Genomic DNA, 19391 nt, shown 5'->3' with positions numbered 1-19391 from the left:
TTAAAAAGAAATCGGTGTTTCTGTGCGTTCTTTGTCGGCTTATTATATTGTAGATTATTATACTGTGTTAAAGCGAGAGAGAGAGGACATATATAAACATGCTACCTCAGGTCCTGCCCTAACGCCTGAATATAAGAGGCCCTTATAAGCACCATTAAATATCCTAAATAAAAAAAAATAATAAAAACTCACGAGAGAAAATCCCTATCAGTCAGATCAGGAAAGGAAGGGGTAGGTAGAAGGGAGGGGTGATGTTTACAGAGCGTATTTGCTGCAAGGAACGTAACGTGTGTGTGTGTGTGTGTGTGTGTGTGTGTGTGTGTGTGTGTGTGTGTGTGCGTGTGTGACCTCTAACCTTTCATGACCTAGTCTCGTTCCTTAGCCTCGGCCGCGCGGTTTTTCATCCGAGTTTTGGAAAATTGTCGACTCGCGGCTAGTAGAGTGGAAGTCGGGTACCTGGAGTCGTAAATTTACCTCCGGAGTATCGACTGAACCCAAGGCCGGAACACCGCACCCACCACCACCACCAGTACCACCACCACCACCACCACCACCACCACCAGTACCTCCACCTCCACCACCACCACCAATACCTACACCACCACTATATCTACCACCACCACTACCTGAAACACCACCACCATTACTTCCACCACCACTAACTGCGCCACCACTACTACTACTACCACCACTACCACCACAACTACCACCTCCTCTTCCGTTCTTCCTGCCTCCCTGGATGGATGACTGTCCTAAATATGAATGGATGGATGACTGTTCTTCTGATGATGGATGGATGGATGACTGTTCTTCTGATGATGGATGGATGGATGGATGACTGTTCTTCTGATGATGGATAGATGGATGGATGACTGTTCTTCTGATGATGGATGGATGGATGACTGTTCTTCTGATGATGGATGGATGGATGGATGACTGTTCTTCTGATGATGGATAGATGGATGGATGACTGTTCTTCTGATGATGGATGGATGGATGACTGTTCTTCTGATGATGGATGGATGGATAACTGTTCTTCTAGAGTTGGATGGATGACTGTTCAAGAGATAGATGGATGACTTTTCTAGAGATGGATGGATGACTATTCTAGAGATGGATGAATCGATGGTCAAAATTAGAAGGCAGTAAGCATCGGGATAGCAAATTGGAGCCTGGTTAGGTTAGGTTAGGTTAAGAAGACTAAATTAGGTTAGGTAAGGTTAGATTAAGAAGACTAAATTAGGTTAGATTAAGTTGAAGTTATATTTAAGTTCGAGTACTTTCATCCTTCATGATAAGAATAGTTTCTAATTAATTCCAGGTGGAGTCTTTGAGCGCAAGAGGACACGAGGTGGTGGGGTGGTGGGGGTAGGGGTAGGGAGGGAGATAGTAGTGGGGATAGGAGAGCAGGGAGGAGGAATAGGGGGGTGGGAGGAGATAGTGGGGATAGGTGGACGGTGGGGGGGTAGGAGGTGGGGTAGGAGGAGATAGGGGGGATAGGGAGAGGATGAGGGAATAGTGGGGGTAGGAGGGAGATAGATAGAGGTGAGGAGGGATAGTAGGGATAGGAGAGGATGAGAAGGGGATGGTAGGGGTAGAAGGGAGATCGATAATGCCCTGTAGCCAGTGGTAAGGACACTAACCCCCCCCCCACCTCCCTGCCCCACCCCGACAAGGGGTCAATCACTGTACCTCATTCTCGCTTACATGTGAATTCCACCAAACTGCTCTCACAGGAATATATATATACTACGCCCAAATTAGAGTGTGGAGCGGTGAGTGGGGCGCTGTGTCGATAGTTCTCGCCTGGACTCTGTGAGGGGGGGGTGGGTGGTGTCGGGCCTAGATGACTTCCTTGTGGGTGAGGTTGTAGGGTTGTAGGTGGTTGTTGTTGGGGTTCTGAGTCCTTGTTGGGTCTTTGTGGTGTGGTTGTGGTTCTTTATGGTGGGGCTGTGGGGCTGTGGGTCTTTTTGGGGGGCTTTGGGTCTTTATGGTGGGGCTGTGGGGCTGTGGGTCTTTATGGTGGGGCTGTGGGCTTTGGTGGGGTTGTGGGTCTTTTTGGTGGGGCTTGGGTCTTTATGGTGGGGCTGTGGGTCTTTATGGTGGGGCAGTGGGTCTTTTGGTGGGGTTGTGGTGGGTTTGTGGGTCTTTTTGGGGTTGTGAGCCTTTATGGTGAGGATTGTTTGTCTTATGGTGTGGTTGTGGGTCTTTATGTGGGGGCTGTGGGTCTTTTGGTGGGGCTGTGGGTCTTTATGGTGGGGCTGTGGGTTTTTATGGTGGGGCTGTGGGTTTTATGGTGGGGGCTGTGGGTTTTTGGTGGGGCTGTGGGTCTTTTTGGTGGGGCTGTGGGTCTTTGGTGAACTTTCTTTATGGTGGGGCTGTGGGTCTTTATGGTGGGCTGGGGTCTTTATGGTGGGTTTTGGGTCTTTATGGTGGGGCTGTGGGTTTATGGTGGGGCTGTGGGTCTTTATGGTGGGGCTGTGGTCTTTATGGTGGGGCTGTGGGTCTTATGGTGGGGCTGTGGGTCTTTATGGTGGGGCAGTGGGTCTTTATGGTGGGGCTGTGGGTCTTTATGGTGGGGCTGTGGGTCTTTATGGTGGGGCTGTGGGTCTTTATGGTGGGGCTGTGGGTCTTTATGGTGGGGCTGTGGGTCTTTATGGTGGGGCTGTGGGTCTTTATGGTGGGGCTGTGGGTCTTTATGGTGGGGCTGTGGGTCTTTATGGTGGGGTTGTGGGTCTTATGGTGGGGCTGTGGGTCTTTATGGTGGGGCAGTGGGTCTTTATGGTGGGGCTGTGGGTCTTTATGGTGGGGTTGTGGGTCTTTAATGGTGGGGCTGTGGGTGTTTATGGTGGGGCTGTGGGTCTTTATGGTTGTGGCCGTGGGTCCTTCTGTCCCCAGCAGGTCCCCAGGTCTCCGATACGGTCCCCAGGTCTCCGATAGGTCCCCAGGTCCCAGTAAACCTTCACTCTCCAGCGACCTGATATGACCATCTGCCTAATGAATTAATTAAGAGATTAACCTGTCTCGTTAAGCGTTCCTGCGGCAGTCATTACTCCAGATCATTACTACAGGGTCATTACTCCAAGGTCATTACTCCACGTCATTATTCCAAGGTCATTACTCCAGGTCATTACTACAAGGTCATTACTCCAGGTCATTACTACAGGGTCATTACTCCACGTCATTATTCCAAGGTCATTACTCCAGGTCATTACTACAAGGTCATTACTACAAGGTCATTACTACAGGGTCATTACTCCAGGTCATTACTACAGGGTCATTACTCCAGGTCATTACCACAGGGTCATTACTCCAGGATATGTAAGCTATGCAGACCATGTACGCTATGTAGGGCCTGTAGAGTATGTAGGACACGTCGACTATGTAGGGCCTGTAGAGTATGTAGGACACGTCGACTATGTAGGACCTGTAGAGTATGCAGGACACGTCGACTATGTAGGACCTGTAGAGTATGTAGGACACGTCGACTATGTAGGACCTGTAGAGTATGTAGGACACGTCGACTATGTAGGACCTGTAGAGTATGTAGGACACGTCGACTATGTAGGGCCTGTAGAGTATGTAGGACACGTCGACTATGTAGGACACATATAGGTATGTGAGACGTCGACTATGTGGGACTATATGCAGGTATGTAGGACACGTCGACTATGTAGGGCCTGTAGAGTATGTAGGTTACGTCGACTATGGGGCCTGTAGAGTATGTAGGACATCGACTATGTGGGACCTGTGAAATTGTAGACACGTCGGCTATAGCAGGACCTGTGGTATGGGACACGTCGACTGTGGGACCTGTGGAGTATGTAGGACACATCGACTATGGGCCTGTAGGTATGTGGGACGTCATTATGAGACTGTGGAGTATGTAGTACACGTCTGACTATGTAGGGCCTGTAAATTATATGGGACACGTCGACTATGTAGGGCCTGTAGAGTATGCAGGACACGTCGACTATGTAGGGCCTGTAGAGTATGCAGGACACGTCGACTATGTAGGACCTGTAGAGTATGTAGGACACGTCGACTATGTAGGACCTGTAGAGTATGCAGGACACGTCGACTATGTAGGGCCTGTAGAGTATGCAGGACACGTCGACTATGTAGGACCTGTAGAGTATGCAGGACATGTAAGAGTCACACACACGCCGACCTCACCACGCCCTAATAATCAACCTCACATTTTACAAAATATATTACATCTTATGAAGACCTGGACAAAATAGTAAGCCAATTTTGTCCAACTGGCTGAGTCTAGGGGTAACCTGGACCAAATACACCCCCAGTTTCATCCATATCTCTGGCCTTGACGTCATTCGGACAAAATAGGGAGCCAATTTTGCCCGCCTCTACCCTGCCTGTGATAATCTGGGCCAATTTGGGGGATATCCCTGTCTTAATGTTGCCGGATTGACCACGTCCGTCACCCACGCGAGGCCGATGTTGACCACAGGAAAGACCGAGAGAAAATTCATGACATTAATTATTTTGTCGTGGTAATGTGGGCAGTGTGTCTTGTGTCTTTCTGGCTCATTTTCTTATTCTTTTGTGGAAGAGACACACACACACACACACACATTAATATTATCATTATTGGTTGACACACACACACACACACACATAAACAAATTATTATTACACTATTGTTATTATTAAAATCATTATTATTACTATTACAACACACAAGGAAGCTGTGAGTATGTATGTATGTATGTATGTATGTATGTATGTATGGCGACCTGTGGTGTAAAGGTCAGCATGCTCGCCTCGTAAGAAAGCGGACCCGGGTTTGATCCCCGGGCAGGGTGAAACTATGGGTAAGTTTATTTACGCCATTTGCTTCTGTCTACCCAACAGTAATCGGGAACCTGGATGTTAGCCAGTGCAGTTGGCGAGTTGTCCGGTCTTCTCGGAACATGCAACTCAGGGTGCTGGCGACAGCTTCTACACCTTAAACACTGGGTCATGCAACTTGTTAGCTCAGGGTGTGGTTGTTGTGTTGGTGACAGCTTCTACACCTTAAACACTGGGTCATGTAACGCGTTAAGTCAGGGTGTGGTTGTTGTGTTGGTGACAGCTTCTACACTTTAAACACTGGGTCATGCAACTCGTTAGCTCAGGGTGTGGTTGTTGTGCTGGCGATAGCTTCTACACCTTAAACACTGGGTCATGCAACTCGTTAAGTCAGGGTGTGGTTGTTGTGTTGGTGACAGCTTCTACACTTTAAACACTGGGTCATGCAACTCGTTAGCTCAGGGTGTGGTTGTTGTGCTGGCGATAGCTTCTACACCTTAAACACTGGGTCATGCAACTCGTTAAGTCAGGGTGTGGTTGTTGTGCTGGCGATAGCTTCTACACCTTAAACACTGGGTCATGCAACTCGTTAAGTCAGGGTGTGGTTGTTGTGTTGGCGATAGCTTCTACACCTTGCAAACACTGGTCATGCAACTCGGGTTGTCAGGGTGTGGTTAAGCAGCGGCGACAGCCTACACCCAACAAATTCACGCTTCAGGGTGGCCCTTTGGCAAAGGTCTCCACCAGCAGGGCAAGTTGGAGGTAAAGGTCATTGTGGATTATACTTGTTGAGACGAGAACCGACGTTACCTTTTGGCGATGTGTGTGTGTGTGTTTGTAAACAATGAAGTATTTGCAGTATTCTATCATCTTGTCGGAATCATTTTATTTTTCGTATATGACCTTGTCTAAGTTACTATTTTCTATCATTAACTCCGAGACATTTGGCATTTTCAAATAAAATAAAATAAAAAAAATTTAATATCAATAATATTTAATAATAATAATAAAGGAATTACGTCACCATCCACTAGGTAAAAATAATATGGAGATTCCTAAAATATTTAGTCTTAAGTTGACACAAAGATAAATTATTTCTTTAATAGCATGTGCAAAAGGGCATTCCACGTAATAATGAAAACAATATTTATAATAATTACACTTTCTTCTGCTAGCGCATCTTCCTCCAACCAGCGCTAACCAAAACAAAAACAAAGGCTCATTGATTGGCCCAGGATATCGGTGACGCATCCGTGACGCAGCTTCATTGCAATTGGCTGAGCCGAGGTCAACTATGACGTCATGAGTTTCTCTCGAGATGCCACTGCATCTTTAACGTGGATTAATTGATCAACTAAGCTTACATGATAGCAAATTTCTTACCTCTCAAAAGAAGTTTATAAATCCCGAAAATAAATACTGGAATAATTTAATATAATCATCGATATGAAATGCATCTGTTTTGCTTTATGAGTGTCTAAATCCGTTATGTTCATTAAGCGAGGGGATTATCCAGTAAAAACGAAAAATAACTGCTATGATCTCTCGTAACCAATGGCGAAACACGAAACTCCTGACGTCATCGTCGACTCCAGTCAGCCAATAGCAACAAAGTGCGTCATAGTAACGTCACAGGTAATATGGGGGTAATTATAGGGGCGAAGTTTTGTTGGTTTAGAGAAAATGAGAGAGAACCAGAGAAGAGAGATGTACCCGAACTGGGAAGACTAAATATTCCCAATGATATTTCATATATATATATATATATATATATATATATATATATATATATATATATATATATATATATATATATATATATATATATATATATATATATATATATATATATATATATATAGAGAGAGAGAGAGAGAGAGAGAGAGAGAGAGAGAGAGAGAATGACCATATTGATCTATAAATAATTAACTTTAACTTTCGACCAAGATGCCAAATCACGCCAAGTGGTGCCTTGTTTAAAGCTGTGACCTTCATCCTTGACCTTATGTCATGTGAATATATACAATATACACAGTTCGTGACTTACTTTACCGAAATATACAGACTTACGTACAAGGTGTTATTTTAGGAGACACTGACCGCACTACTCACGAGGCCTTGAGAGCGTGATAATAATGCTAATAATAATAATAATAATAATAATAATAATAATAATAATAATAATAATAATAATAATAATAATAATAATAATAATAATAATGATAATAATAATAATAATAATAATAATAATAATAATAATAATAATAATAATGATAATAATAATAATAATAATAATAATAATAATAATAATAATAATAATAATAACTACCATTACTAATAACGGCAATAATAACACATCACAACAGTTACATCAGGGAGGGTCAGCTTGGTCACTAACAGGCCTAAAAAACAGTAAAGCCATTATTAACAAAGGAGATCATCTGGCGTTTAACAGGATGACCACATTTTAGAATTAGTTTGTCAGTTGCTGTTTTTGTCCCCCTGACTCTATCTTGGCATTCTCAGAGGCTCGTGCGTTAAATTGTTGCTCATAAACAAGACATATGGACATATTTAAATGGTTCACGTAAGTTATGACACAAAGATGAATTCTCAAATGTTTGTACGGGAAATTTTCCTTCTAACTAGATTTAAGGTATTGTTCATACGTTAAGTTTTTCTCCAGACTAAAGAGTGAGAATGATCTAACCTCTTTTCCAAGCTTCGTTTGTAGAATTGTTCTAGTAACTGTAGAGAAAAGAACGCATTTAACTAGAAGATTTAAACTGAAACACTAAAATAGCGTCCCAAAATTGTATAAATTATATGGTGAGACTCTACCTTCATTATGCACGTCATCTGAACAAAAACGAAAAAAATTATGGACATATCATTGTGGCTCCTTACCATGACTGATAAATAAATTACTCCATAGAAAATTTTTCACACAACACACTATGACATTTCCAAGGACGTTGTTTGATCTACACGATAATCTTAAAATTAGGATGAAATTTAAAGGAACTTTGTGACGCGAGGGAATGTGAAAATTAGTCTTAGTGCGCTCATAAGGAAGTTATACTCGAAGCGTTTAGCGGGGAGCAGTTAGCGACAATTGGTATCTATTTTAGTTGGTCTCCTCAATATGAGATGGCGAGACTGGCGCATGTGTGTCGTCTACTTTGTTTAGTTTTTTGTATATTTCTGACCCACATTAGAATGCATAATGGCTCCACGTGAGTTACGGATGTGTGAATATTTCTACTTGTTGTTTTAGCACTTTCCACTCTCTTTACACACTTGTCTTGCATCATTCCCCCATTTATTCTCCTCCTTTCTCAGCTTTCTATGCACCTGGCTTTATGCTACATACACACAAAAATATTAGTGTAATCATCTCTGATGCATAAATTAAGGCACACACTTTGTTTATCAATCACACAGCTTGTCAGTCGGTCACAGTTTGTTAGTCACACAGCTGCAATTAATCCTAATTCTTAATATTACCAACTTTATATAATGTGCTAAGCCAACAAGGTTAAGTGAAAAATAGCATTAATGGTTTTACCTACCTCAGACATGAAATAAACTCGAGTCCTGCCCTTGTATGTAGCTGCCATGAGCTTACTTCTTGACCATGAACTAATGTCTTGGCAAGTTGGCACTCACACCTCTATAACAATTCCAGGACTCCCTTGGTGTTTATTTAGCACATCTATCAGTATGTACGCTATTTCACATTAACTGCAATTTTCACCAAATACACAATGAACAGCCGACAACAGCCGACGTTTACAATGTGTGAGACTACGAAACTAAATCATTTATAAAGGCTAACATAAGCCAGTCTAATCTAACATGACTGAAATATTATACTATATCATTTACTTACGATAAGTTCATTAAATTATTATTTTTTCGTTTAAATCATCTTTCATAAATAATTTAACGCCGTAACCCCACAGTTTGTAAATGTCAACAGCACATCACAAGTCCACAACAGCAGGTGCCCTCCCCGTGCTTTAGCCAGTTGCGGTCGCTAGGTCATATGCAACGTGATAAGTAAGTTCAAATTAATTTTTTATATCTCATATAGTTTTCTGAAACGGCAAGTTACGTTTAGTAATTATGTAGGAAAATATCAGGTACCACTAAATAATAACGAAGCGCAAGAACACTATACAGTATTGGATTATCACACCTAACCATAACCTACAGTATATACCATAATTCATTTTGAGTATTCCTGGAAGAGATGGCTAACACCAGAAGGCGTTGTTCAATTTCGTTAATTTTTCCACATGTTCTCATCATTATAGTAAGTATTGTAAGAGGCGACATTTACTAGAACTTGACCTGACCTGTTTTTGGATTTGGTAATTATATTCGATTTTGTTCATTTTATATACAAATGTTCTGTGGATGATGATAAGTAATAAAAACGAAACGAGAATGCAGAGAACCTAATAGAACCTGACATAACTTAATAGCCGGAGGGTTCCGCTCCCTGGAACCTCCCGGTATGTTCATCAGAAGAAACTTACCTTAATATTGAGGTGGACAGAATTTAGCGATGGTAGGCAGGAAGTGGTGGAACCTGTTTCCTGCAGGGAAGCGTTTCTTAAAGTCTCCACTAAATATCCAACGAAGTGCTCCCTATCCTCTCACATCCAGCCATGTCATTCAATATTCTGTGTATGGACACCAGTTTCTGGGTCCACAAAGGTTTCACTGTGATTCACCGTAGGCGGCTGGTACACATGGTTTTACAAGTCTAAATTATAACCCTTCCAGCAGTCTGTTATAATATGGGTACCCGGAAGGACCCACTCCTTGATGATCTTGATTAAGGTGTCTGTCTCCTGTTTCAACCGGTATACTGAATCCATCCAACAACCCACCGTCCATTAACAATTCTGCCACGTTCGTATTTCCTCCTACCGAACTTGGCCTCATCAACCTCGACAACTGAGCCAGGTCCACCCAACTTCCCACAGTTGTAAGTGCAATAAAGACCAGCAATTTCCCTGCAAAAGTAACACTATATCACTGTCTCTTCATCCACTTCTACCTCGCGCCACACGTGCTCAATTGTTCTATTTATTTGTATACACATCTTAGTCAAACACAGGCAATCGCCAAGTGACAATTTAGTGTTACCAAACCTTGTTTCCACTAAAAGCACTTTTCTTGAAACCCCGCACTGTAACTGCGCTTTTTTTCTTGCGGGAATATTCTATTGTTGCACTGGAACACATATTTGTTATCAAATACGACGTCCCTGTCGCATTTTGGACACTTGCAAGTCCTACCCACAAGACCATGATCACATATCAAAGCCTTGAGACGATTTAGATATTCAACAATAACTGACAGCCTGCGATAACTCCGGGAACAACCGGTACACCACGCCATAACTGCTAACTTAACACACAAGATAGGCAATCGTGTCCAACCTTCTCCTTCCCGATATACACAATAAGAACCATAACTTGCACTAATGTCGAATCCAATAAAACATCAAATTTAATGGAAAGGTATCCAAACTCCAGGTATGGGTCATATCCCAACCATATGATTATGTTACATTGCACAGAAGTTTAATACTATTCGCACAACACTTAAAAACTAAATGGGATTTGCGCACTAATAGACACCAAAAGAAAGGTATGGTATTAGTCAACAACAAAGGATCTGAATGCTTTTCTCGAGTACCAAAACCCCCAATGAGATGCTCTATTGTCTATTATACATGATTTAGGGGTCTAAACGAACGAGCATTGAGATCGCGGGTTTGGCGAGGCGAGCAGCTGCAGAAGGTGATTTTTTACAGTAAATATTTAATTTCTTTGCATAGAAAGTACGTAGAGACATCATTTTAGTGTCATATGATCAATTTTTTCTCTGTCCACTACAGACAATTTGTGATCGTAGTTAGACAAGAAATACTAATAATTTAAATAATACTTACTATAATGATAAGAACATCTGTGGAAAAAAAAAGAACGAAATCCAACAATTCCTTCTGGTATTTGCCATCTCCAGTATTACCGTATTTGTGTTCCTTTGTTACATCCTACATACAGAACTTCGAGATATCGAGTTGGTAATTTCAGCTAAATATATCATACAAAAATAATTTGTTGACTTAAAAGAAGATTCGTCGTAATTTAGATATCCATAAACACTACTTGATTCTTGACAAAATTCACTGTTAACGAAGACTTCCTGCTAGCGTGTAAAAATACAATACTAATGATTTATTTTGACATTGAAATGCAGTGTCAAGAGAAGACTGATGTGTCAGTTTTATCACAAAATTTTGCATCACGTGACAGATTAAACACCTCAGGCTCAGGCTAGTATTGTGACGACGAGAAGTGTGGTGTCCAGTTGATGCTGGCCTCTTGAGTTATTGTGTGCACTGTATAATGCGTACGGACCACCTGAAGATCAGACACCCCAGCTTATTCCACCTGAAGATTAACCAATCGAACGCTTCATGGGGGATTTAGGTTAGGTTATGTAAGCTCTAGGGTGGTAAATCTTCAGGTTGTACTAATGTATTGACTTGTTTGTGGTTTGCACTAATTACTGCACCGTAGAGAAATATATTGTTATATTGAAAAATTAGTACTGTACAGTACATTCTACTGATACTAAAAATACTGTTGATCACACACACACACACACACACAAAATATGCGTCCTCGGTCTGAAAACACACAGTAAACAAACAAGCGAGGGTGTGTGTGTGAGTGAAAATTACGCATCCTTCCGTTACTGTAAGCAAATAAAAGTAAGGTTAAATTCAACCTCTGTTGCCATATATACAGACAACAGGTATCCATTTGGAGAACAATGGCAACCAGTTGGATGACGTGTTAACCTTCGTGAGCCTGGTTGCAAGCATAACAAATTTGGTGCACGAGAAAAGAATTTAGTGTGATTTATGGTTGAAACAAAACAAAATGTTGTTTCTACCTCAGTGTGAATGTTTATTACAAATCAAGTGATCAAACACTGACGTTCTGTCAGCTGATACCTGCTATCTGTGTAACTGACAACAAAGAACAAAATTTTCTCATCATTGTTATCGCGTCCAGACACTCAGCTGACTACCTCCTACAGTATTGCCACCTAGAGGGGCCTCGCTGTGTGACGTGTGTTCCAATGCGCCTAAGTGAAACCGGATTTTCAGTTTCGTACGCGTTAAATTTCTTTCGTAACTTGTACACATTGGCATCGAGATTTTACTGAGATTCTATCTTATGATGATGTAATTCTTTATTACGAGGAAGAAAATTAAAAACAACCTACGCATTTCTTAGAATCTTACCGGGCCAGAGATATCAAAGAACCGTGTGATAATTTTTCACTATGTGGCGGGATTTCATATTTCTCTTTATATATGTATAGTTCTTGATAGCTAATTATGATATCAAAATTGCCCCTAAACTGCCATAACTAGATTAAATACCCCATTCCCTTGTAACTAGTTGTGGGGGTCACGTAAAGATTAGACACCCTGGTTTATTTCACTTGATTAAACACCCTAACGCTTCCTGGAGGGGTTAAGTTAACGTTAGGGTGGTTAATCATCAGATGAAATACCCTGGGTTTTCTAATCTGTATGTGGGGGGAAAAATTATCGTACTCAAGCTTCAGGTATCAGAGGCAGGATTGGATATCATCACATGGCCAGCCCCTGAGAGGTAGTGTAGTCGACGGACCTAGCCTAGTGTGTTGTGAAACTGTGGTAACATTTACTACAGCTATAGAAAATGATTATAGTGAGCGGATACAGTGAATGGTTATAGTGAGCGGATACAGTGATTGGTTATAGTGAGCTGATAGTGATTGGTTATAGTGAGCAGATACAGTGTATAGTTATAGTGAGATGATACAGTGATTGTTTATAGTGAGCGGATACAGTGAATGGTTATAGTGAGCGGATACAGTGATTGGTTATAGTGAGCGGATACAGTGATTGGTTATAGTGAGCGGATAGTGATTGGTTATAGTGAGCGGATACAGTGTATAGTTATAGTGAGTGGATACAGTGAATGATTATAGTGAGCGGATACAGTGAAAAGCTACAGTAAATGTTTATAGTGAGCGGTTACAGTGAATGATTATAGTGAGCGGTTACAGTGAATAGCTACAGTAAATGATTATAGTGAGCGGATACAGTGAATGATTATAGTGAGCGGTTACAGTGAAAAGCTACAGTAAATGATTACAGTGAGCGGATACAGTGAATAGCTACAGTAAATGGTTATAGTGAGCGGATACAGTGAATAGCTACAGTAAATGGTTATAGTGAGCGGATACAGTGAATGATTATAGTGAGCGGTTACAGTAAATGGTTATAGTGAGCGGATACAGTGAATAGCTACGGTCACAAAGTTTGCCAGTGTAACAGTGGTCCATTAAACGCGTCATATATCAAAACATTAAACAGTACCTCCGAGCAGTATGTCAACATCCAATTCAAACATTACGCGTTGATGTGGAATGTTACCAGTCGCGTATTACTGAAAACTAGTGTGTGTGTGTGTGTGTGTGTGTCCCTCGTAATACGTACATAACATAAGAACATAAGAATGGAGGAAACTGCAGCTGGCCTATTGACCCATACTGGGCAGTCCCGTTTATACCCAACCCCTATTGCTCATATAAGCATCCAACCTATGTTTGAAGCTATCCAGCGTATTCGAGTTAATGATGATATTTGGTAACTTCCATTCATCCACTACTCTCTTTCCCAACCAGTGTTTACCTATTTCGCGCCTAAATCTAAATTTGTCTAATTTAAAACCATTGTTATGAGTTCGCTCCTGGTTGGATAGTTTGAGTACCTTTGTAATGTCCCCTTTGTTTAACCCTGACTTCCATTTATACACCTCTATCATGTCGCCCCTCACTCTACGTCTCTCGAGGGAGTGCAAATTAAGATGCTTTAACCTGTCTCTGTATTCAAGGTCCCTAATGCCAAGGATTAGTCTTGTCATTCTCCTCTTGATTCTTTCCAAGGATTCTATATCCATTCTGTAATACGGTGACCAGAACTGAACTGCGTAATCCAGGTGAGGTCTCACAAGCGCTAGATATAATTTTAAGATGACCTCGCTAGTCTTGTAACTAACACTCCTTTGTATGAACCCAAGTACTTTATTAGCCATGTTACGAGAAAAAACACATTGTTTACTTGGCTTAAGATTCCTACTTATCATTACTCCTAAATCTCTCTCGCAGTCGGATTCCACAATGGCATCATTGCTCATCTGGTAACTGGTTTCCCTGTTTACATCTCCTATACTGAGTACTTTACATTTGTCCACATTGAATTTCATCTGCCATTTTTCCGACCATTCAAAAAATTTGTTTAGATCTTCCTGTAGTTTTGCAGTCCTCGTCAGATTTAATTACACGTCCTATTTTAGTGTCATCAGCAAATTTACTTATGCTGCTGTCTATGCCGATATCTATGTCGTTTATGTATATAATAAATAATAATGGTCCAAGTACTGAGCCTTGGGGAACTCCACTAATGACGTTGCTCCAATGCGATTTAGTGCCGTTAATGCTCACTCGCTGTTTCCTGTCCTGTAACCACTCCCTAATCCATTTAAGGATATTACCTTTGATGCCATGCGCTTCTACCTTTCTAATTAGTCTTTCGTGGGGGACTCTGTCGAAGGCTTTGCTAAAGTCGAGATATACCACATCATAATTGTGCCCCTCAATAAAAACAAACCCAGGTTGTGGGTCAAGTTTCTGGGATGGTAAATAATCTATGTTCTCGTCATCGTCTCGCCCTCAGTACAGCAACGCTCGGAAAACTGTTGATTTAGTGAGTTAAACTTAATTTATTTTTAAACTGCAACACTTATTTAGAGTACGGGCTTAAAGACCTTAGATGTTGTAGCACAAAAATACATATAAACAACATGAATGAAACGAATATTGTAGAAGAAGCATTTAAACGTGTGTGTGAATATATACTGTATGTGTATTAACTAACCTAGAACACGTGCTTTAACTCCTGGGGGCGATGGGTCGTGCTGAATGAAATCGTCGAGTGTTAAGCCAAATAGATCCTTAAAAGTGGCGTCTAGTAGTGAAGGAGTTAGGATACCTTAGTTGTTGGAACACAGTAATACACCCTAACATCCCCGTCGACCTTGAGCTGCTTCACGTGTGTTGTAATGTTTGTGTGTGTGAAGTCATATTTGGTGTTCCTGCAAGCTGTCTACAAGTACAAGCTCATAAGCCTCTTGCCAAGGCTCTCTAACATTGGATCACATGAAAATTAAACACCCAGTTTATTTCACCTGGATATTAACTACCCTTTAGCCTAACGTTAATTTAATCTAACTTAACGCAAAACTTAACCTAACCTAACGCTAACCAAACCTACCCTACTCTGCCCTGCCCTGCCCTACCTCACCATACCTAACCCCCAGGTAGTGACTGTAATCTTCAGGTAAAATAAGCTGTGGTAACTAATCTTCAGGTGATCTCTAGCATGCAAATATATTATTGATTACGTTTGTTCGGTTTAATACTCGCCTCTACTTGACCTGACTGATAATGTGAAGATACGTGAGGATTTTTACTTATTTCGTGTGCGACGGAATGCTGTCAGTGGTCGCCTCTTGTCTTGTGTTCTTTCAATAACAGGAGGCAAGAGTAAAGGGTCTAGTTAAAGATTGTAAGTGCATCTTCAACACCATTTTAACCGCATTCTGTTGGTTATTAGGTAAGGTAGATGTGTTCTCATTAGTCACCAATTAAGATGAAAGTTGAACGTATGAACACCTTTTTGAGACTTGAACCCCAGAATGATAATATGACTCTCTCTCTCTCTCTCTCTCTCTTGTAATTTATCTTATTAATTTATCTCTTCCAGGTGATAATCTACCCCCAACACATAACATCACCTTATCTCGGCCAGTCTCCATCTTTGTGACCTGTGACCTTTCCTTGACCTTGGGTGTCCTCAAGACTCGCGTGTCGTGGCCTGACCTGTGGACTGTGCTGTTGTCTTCTTGCCTCTGGTGAGTTCCGGGCTCCTGGTGATTGTCTTTTTACGATGGACTTGTTGCTGTTTAGGAGGAAAATATTTGTGTGTGTGTGTATGTATGTATGTGTGTGTGTGTGTGTGTGTGTGTGTGTGTGTGTGTGTGTGTGTGTGTGTGTAGTGCTCAGTAATCGTATCACTTATATTTTGTCTCCTAACTAGTATTAAATGAATGCATCTAGTTAAGGTATAATGTGTCTGTAACTCTGATGTTTTATGTCATCATATATTACATTTTAGTTTAAGTTAACCAGTTAAAGGCGCTCTTAACATCGTCAATATCGATAAATAACATACAACTCTGTGAGGCTTGTGAAGGTGGGTCAATCAGCCAAGCTTCTTCCCTCTCGTCATGTGGTAATGGCAGGTTAAGAGCGTCCGTGGCAGCCACCTGACCACACTGACACATTAATGGCCAGCTGGTGAAAATGTGCGATTGTCGACTTTTACTCTTAACTGCTGCTCAAGGACGAGGCGAGATGGACTTTTAAGTAGTGTCTGAGAGGGCGAGACTGTTTTTTGTTTATTGTTTTTCTGTAGTTAGAAGGAATAGAAGACTCAACGTCGAGGAAGTGGGTTGGTTATGTCGCTCAAACTCGTACACTAAACCAGGGTGACGTGTGGGATCTGGCTCCATATATCACACAAACTGAGAGTTAAGAAAAACACATATCATCTCCCCTCCCCCTAATGGAGAGTCGATCCCGGGAACTAGTGGATTGTCAGGTTGAGGGTGATAGCCAGTGAGCCACCGTGAGAATGCTATCGTGTGGGGTGGTAGGAGGAGTTAAGAGGTATACAAGAAGACTAGCGTGAGGGAGGCCATGAAAACTTAGGGATTACACTGAGGTGAAGAGTGTGGTGGTGATGGCCAGTCGCTGTTCTGGGAAAATCCTCTCCATGATATGACCACACCAGGATGTATTGTGTTGTGTGGTGTATGTGTGTTGTGTATGTGTTGTGTTGTATGTGTGGTGTAAGTTGTATGAATATGAGTTTGGTTGTATGTACAGTATATGTATGTATGTATATGTGTATGGTAAAGAGAATATACCTCCCCAAATAATCAGAAAGAGTGAAATGAGAAGACACTGTGAAGGTGGAAGACCAACAGCTGACTAAGGTTTACTGTGAGCGAGTGTGTTATATATACAAGGGTACAGGAGGGAGAGAGAGAGAGAGAGAGAGAGAGAGAGAGAGAGAGAGAGAGAGAGAGGATATAAGAGAAACGCAGAGTAAACAGATAGATAGATAGGAAGCAGTAGTAGTGTGCGTGAAGGAGTGGCTAGCATGGCATCAAGTGGCTTATCAGAGAAGAAGAGGCTGTTGGTGGGTGACAATGGCGTGCGTGTGTGTGTGTGAAGTGACAGATAAATCAAATATATATATATACAGGGTGCTTGAGATATACGTGTCATACTTCAGGGGGGGGGGTGTATTCCTGAGACATACGTAAGGATGATAAAATGCCTCAATGATCATAGTGTCAATACCTCATAGTTTCAGAGTTATACCACAACATTGGGTAAGGGGGGAGGACTGCAACACGTCTAGGGGCATGAAACCTAAAATATAAAGCCCTATTAAAAGTAGGTGGTGAGTCTGGTGACATTCAGGAAGAGGGTTGTATTAGATTGCATATGATTGTAAATAAATCGTACTAGCAACACTGGATATGTTATTTATACTCAATTGGTTTTATCATATTCCAACCCCATATGTCATGTGTTATAACTCCGAATCTATGGGGTATTGACACTATTGTTATGAGGTTATTTATCCTTATGTATGTCTCAGGAATGCTTCTTCACTTAGGAGGCGTATTCACCGTAAGAATCTTTCTGAATCTGGTTACCTTAGTGTCGTGTGAAAGTCGTGATAAAGAAGGTGGTGGGAGTGCTGGCGATGAGGGTGTGAGAGGGAGTGTCAGGTGTATAGTGAGGGAGATACACGTAGTACGGAAGAGCGGGGACTAGGGTGATAAGAGTATAAGGAGGGAGGTGCAGGTATAAGGAGGAAGTACACGGGTAGGAGGAGGATAGTATTTGTCACAGGGGCAGGGACTGGTTCAAGGAGAGGAGGGCGTCGTCAGGTGTACACAGTGATGATCAAGGTCGGCTTCAGGACACTCCCCTTGTGGGACGCCTGCTGGTGGCGGCACTGATGTGTTGCTATTATTCAGTGTGTAGTCCGTCTCGTTCCCTGCCGCACGCTTCTCTCGCGCCTCTCTCTCCCACGGGAACGTTGACCTTCGCACCTCTCCCAGAATTTGAAGAATCTCCAGAATCCTGTAGGCGCCTTCAAGTCTCTCCTATAACTTAAAAGACTCTCCAGTATCCTACAGGACTCTCCAGTATCCTACAGGACTCCCCAGAACACCCAACTTGTGCCTAAAACGCGTATAAACATCCAGTAAGTGTAGAGATAACTATAACCTTCCTACAGTCCTCCCCCATACATAACACCGCCCGCGTCCTCACTATAAATTATGATTATTGTTTCCTTTACTGGTTGAATTACGGTACAGATGCGCGTGTGGGATTCCGAGGCGATTAGTGTATCCTCCTGTGTGTGTGTGTGAGCAGTGAGTTAGGATCCCACGTGTTTAGTGTAACTAAGAAAGAGACTTAACGTAGTGGGGAAGCAAGTAGTGTATAGAAGTGAATTAACGACTTGAGTGAATGATGGAAAGCACACACACACACACACACACACACACACACACACACACACACACACACACACACACATTTTTTGTACCATAATTCCCAAGTTCGTGGAAGAGGATCTATTAAGTGTAGCAAGACAAATTCCGAGAAGACCGTTAGTTGAATTTCTCATCTCCCTGGATACATAAAATGAAGAGACTAAACTAAAACTAACACCACACAAACGTTATTATAAAAAAAAACGGCGTCAAAATAATGCTAAGACTACAGTTTGAGTGGAATCCAATAGAACACCCATTAGTAGTATGGCCTAAGAAAGCTGTGGATACCCTGTAATAATGGGGCTTTGAACCTATTTGACACCTTGTAATGTTTTTTTTATCCTATTTGACACTAATAATGGGACTTTGAACCTATATGACACCCTTTATTAATGAGTCTTTAACCTATTTGACACCCTGTAATAATGGGCGTATCTGACACCTACTCTGCTGCCCCTTGTTGACAGTGAGAACTCCACACCGTAACCCGCCAACAGGTGCTCATAAAGCCGGGTTATTGAACAGCTTTGGCTTCTCTCCCCACATCTTGCTATTTCAGGTATACATACAGGACTTCACGAGTGGTGGTTGTGATGTTGGTTGGGAATAGTTGTGATTGTGGTAGTGGGGGGTGGTTATGGTACTGGTGTTAGTGAGGTTAGTTGTAGTGGTGGTAGGGATGGTTTTGGTGGTTGTGGTGGGGATAGTAGTGGTTATTAGGGATGGTTTTGGTGGTTGTGGTGGGGATAGTTGTGGTGGTAGTGGTTATTAGGGATAGTTTTG

At 41.9% G+C, this 19391-nt stretch overlaps 1 protein-coding gene across 6 annotated transcripts in view; it reads left to right on the top strand.

The window, feature by feature from the left end:
* The first annotated feature begins 11953 nt into the window (after positions 1–11953).
* LOC121876938 overlaps positions 11954–19391 on the top strand; it is a 58081-nt gene continuing 50643 nt past the window's right edge. The window contains exons 1-2 of one of the 6 annotated variants that reach the window (XM_042382547.1): positions 11954–12017; positions 15728–15875. The gene's annotated coding sequence lies outside the window, so the exon portion shown is untranslated. The other 5 variants (XM_042382555.1, XM_042382545.1, XM_042382529.1 and 2 more) reach the window with 5 other exon arrangements.

This window comes from Homarus americanus, unplaced genomic scaffold (assembly GCF_018991925.1).
Source record: "Homarus americanus isolate GMGI-L3 unplaced genomic scaffold, GMGI_Hamer_2.0 scaffold33468, whole genome shotgun sequence".
In the NCBI taxonomy this organism is placed as follows: domain Eukaryota; kingdom Metazoa; phylum Arthropoda; class Malacostraca; order Decapoda; family Nephropidae; genus Homarus; species Homarus americanus.
This window is presented reverse-complemented; position numbering and strand designations above follow the sequence as displayed.